Here is a 4,341-nt window from a genome sequence, read left to right on the forward strand (position 1 = left end):
ATTCTTGGAAAAGCCCCACATGAACTTTAGGAATCTAGTACAATTGAAAGAACCTTCTGCCAGGGTGAACTTTTCAATTAGAGTTTTTTGAGCTCTGACAATTCACATGTATGTATAGAGCCAATGATTACTTTAGCATAGAAAAGAAAATATAATTACATCATGTGGTTACCTAGGAAGAGAGGGAGAGCTCAGGGAACCAGGTCTCCCATTTCTGCTTTCCACACAGAGCTAGTGATGGAGTGAGATAATGTTAAAAACACCTCAACCTTCCCTCCTCCTAACAGGCAGGGATGTAACAATACCCAGAGTTCTTGCTGGAGAATGCTAAGATAAAAGAGTGCTTAGTTCTTTTCAGTGGTGTACACCAGGTGCTTATTGCTGTTGTGGTCAATAATAAGTGGCTAAAGCAACAGGAATGTGCTATCCCTGTTCCCACAAATGTTCAGTCTGATTTGTTACCAGTCAGTAGATACAAAGGTTCTCTGCTGCTGCTAAGTCACTTCAGTTGTGTCCGACTCTGTGTGACCCCATAAATGGCAGCCCACCAGGCTCCCCCATCCCTGGGATTCTCCAGGCAAGAATACTGGAGTGGGTTGCCATTTCCTTCTCCAATGCGTGAAAGTGAAAAGTGAAAGGGAAGTCACTCAGTCGTGTCCAACTCTTCGCGACCCCATGGACTGCAGCCTACCAGGCTCCTCTATCCATGGGATTTTCCAGGCAAGAGTACTGGAGTGGGGTGCCATCGTCTTCTCCAACAAAGGTTCTCTAGGCTCCAGGAAAATACAAGAGTTTATACACTGTGGTTATGCATAGTTCCTGTGCTTCTAGAGTTTGCACTATAGTAGTACACTTTGCTGTTTGGGGTACATAGAATAAAAACAGAATAATATCTCTGAAAATATATAGGAAGACATCTGTATGCAGGGTTCAGTGAAATCAAATAAATTGGTAAAGTTGGCCTAGGGTATAAGATCATTATATCGTGTCCCACTGTGTTCAGATCAAAGGCAGGATTAGAAAATCAGAAATGGCAATGGTAGAACCAGTGTTTTATCTTTGTTCTGTTCTTTCATCTGTGTTCATCATTAAAAGTAAGAAAGTACAACAAGCAAAAATTTGTTTTAGTTACAGCTGTTAATATTTGGATGTGTCAATGCATCTTTCCATTTTTACAAAAATAAGATCATACTGCACATCCTGTTTTATGCTGTATTTTTAAATTTAAATATGAGCGACTCTTCATCCATGTAGGGCTACATTATAATTTACATAGGCTGTGTAAAATTGTGTTGATTAGTATGCAGTGATTTATTGAATTAATTCTCTATGATTGGGTTTTAAGATGCTTTCCAAGTTTTTACAATAATGTACATAGCTTGATGAATAGCTTTATGCATACATCTTTATGTGTTAGTGCAAGTACTTCCTTCACATTTCTAGAAGTGAGATTCCTTGCTCAAAGGAAAGAAATGTTTTTCAGACGTTTGATACACATGACTGAGTTGTTTCCCAGTTCAGTAATACCTCTTTACATTCCTGCCACTGGCCCTACGAGCTCTCATTTCCTCACATTCACACCCCTGCCTGGTTTTATCATTCCTTTAAATCTTTATTAGAAATCTTGACCCTTTCTCCTTAATATGTCTTACCGTTTCCTGTTCAGTTTCTCTCCCAGATCCCTGTATGACCTCTGAAGTCATTCTTTAGGGATTAAAATAGTTGTGCATTTCTCCTTTTTCCTTTGCCTTATGTATAACTATTGACGGTTTTAATCTCTGTCTTTCTCGCTTTCTGTGAGAGATTCTTTTTGTACAGAGAATAGGTGGATTAATTGTAAAGGTAGAGTGTTCTAGCAACTTAGTTCTTCTTGCTTCTTTTTGAGACTCTAGTTGGCCACACTTTCATTTACTTTTACTTTTCTTAACGATCTAATTCCATTTACCCATCCTTTACATAAACTAGAGATTTTAAAGGAAGTAACAAATAGAAAATCAAGGTCTGTGTTCCTCACAAATATATTGGAGTGGGTAGACTTTCCCTTCTCCAGGGGATCTTCCCAACCCAGGGATGGAACCTAGGTCTCCTGCATTGCAGGCAGATTCTTTACCAGCTGAGCCACAAGGGAAGCCCCTGACATAGCTCACTGGATGTGTTTTCCCTTGGATCACAGTATAGAGACAGGGACTTCTTTCATGCTTTGGGAGTTTCCTCTTCCTCTAGGATTGGATTTGGGGCTTACAACATGTTAGTATCACTCTGCTCAGAAACTTCAGAAGGCTTCAGGAGTTCTCAAATCATTCTCATTATACAACTGATAATTTTAACTGTTCTTCCCTGTGAGAAGCCAAATGTTAAAATAGCAGAAGATTAGGCTAAAGAGGAACTAGATTGAGAAATGCAGAACTGTAAATAATCACCCCCTTCTTCTTCCTCCTATCTCTTGACTTTCTGATGCACAATAAGTTAGTAGGCTTGTAAATCCTAGGTTGGTTAGTTTGATAGTTCATTCTTTCATTCATTTACTCACTCCAGCTATTGAGGGTCACTATGTTCCAAGTGCTGTGCCGGGCCTTGGTAATACAGAGCCAAGCAAGTCATGATATTGCTGGCAAAGAACAAAACAGTAACTCACAATATGGATCAGAAAAAGATGGAGCTGTCCCTTGCCTCCTAACCCTTCATCTGGGTGTTGTGCCTTCAAAGTGGGCCTCTTTAGGGATGTGCCATTTATTCTAACGATACTAGCATTCTCCAAAACATTTTGAAAATCCTTTTAGGATTCTGCTCAGAGAATTGAGTATATTTATTTTAAAAAATAAACTCAGTGGTATAAAATCTTTTCCCTTTGACAGAGAATCTATTTTTTTCTTGTTTAAAATGTTTCAAAAATAAAGACTATATAGGTGATAATATAGCAAGTACCTAAGGCCCACTGACCAGATTTAACACACGTTAACATTTGGTTCTTTTTGTTTTAGATATTTTTAAATGAAAAACTAGAACATTACAGATAAATTTGAAGTCCTCCGGTATTCTGTTCTCCAGTTCTGTTCTCCCTTCTCCTTCAGAGGCCAGGATTATCTCCAGGTTGTACGCTTAGTGTATGTGTGTGTGTGTTTGTTTGTACATATCAATAAATAATATATTATGTAGTTTCTGGAATGAGCCACAATCATTAGCATTTAAGCAAGTCTGTTAAATTAAGTAATATTCGATTGAGTTAAATGGAGCCGTGTTTTTAGATTACTCTTCAGATGGCTCTGAAAGCTGTTGCAAGGAGGACTTTCAAAAGTGATTACAGAAAACAGCTCTATCTGAATAAATCACATGGCACTTCTTGTGTAAATTTATAAAGAACAATAGTTATTTAGATGTATACACTCTGGTAATGTTTTTCAATCACCCCTTACATTACAGTCACATTACTCATTTCCTGCAGTGACCAGGAAATTTTTCAAAAACCTTTTTTCCTCCATCAGATGAATGTACCTATGATTTGCATTTGACCTCAAATAAGCAATGAAGTTGATAACATATTTATTTTTAATTACATGGTTTTAAAAGCACAGAATAAAGAAATCTTCTCATTGCCTGGACAGTTGATTAGGGAAGGTAGCAAGAGGGTATGATATTTCCTCAAAAATCTTTATGGGGCTACTTGTGAGTGAAAGTTGCTCAGTCATCTCTGACTGTTTGCGACCCATGGACTATACATACAGTCCGTGGAATTTTCCAGGCCAGAATACTAGAGTGGGTAGCCTTTCCCTTCCCAAGGCCCCAGTTGGGCCTTGGTAGAACAGAATGGTTGGGCTGGATTCTCCCATTTGATCAGGGAGATGTAGTTCCTCTATTGTCTCATACCTCAACTTAGACAAACTGAGAAGAATGTCCTTGGAGTAGAAAGGCTTTTCTCCAAGTCTCTCCTTTGCCTTGTGGTTTCACAGGGGCAACTCTCAGGACGGAGCAGACACCTTCTTGGATGGAACTGTTTGTGTTCTCTACAGTCAGTTCTGTGCTGTGTACTCTGAACACTCAGGAGAAGTTGGAGTCTCACCAAGAAGTTACCACCCTGAGGCCCTGGTTGTTAGGGAGGCAAATTAGAGTTGCCCACGGAGAAGGCAATGGCACCCCACTCCAGTACTCTTGCCTGGCAAATCCCATGGACGGAGGAGCCTGGTAGGCTGCAGTCCATGGGGTCTCGAAGAGTCGGATTCGACTGAGTGACTTCACTTTCACTTTTCACTTTCATGCATTGGAGAAGGAAATGGCAACCCACTCCAGTATTCTTGCCTGGAGAATCCCAGGGACAGAGGAGCCTACTGGGCTGCCCTCTATGAG

The 4,341-nt window shown here is 39.8% G+C and overlaps 1 protein-coding gene across 4 annotated transcripts in view; it reads left to right on the forward strand.

Moving 5' to 3' along the window:
* DOCK8 (dedicator of cytokinesis 8) overlaps positions 1-4,341 on the forward strand; it is a 233,762-nt gene that overhangs the window by 6,035 nt on the left and 223,386 nt on the right. The gene's annotated exons all lie outside the window — the stretch shown is intronic.

This window comes from Bison bison, unplaced genomic scaffold (assembly GCF_000754665.1).
Source record: "Bison bison bison isolate TAMUID 2011002044 unplaced genomic scaffold, Bison_UMD1.0 scf7180017864469, whole genome shotgun sequence".
Classification (NCBI taxonomy): Eukaryota; Metazoa; Chordata; class Mammalia; order Artiodactyla; family Bovidae; genus Bison; species Bison bison.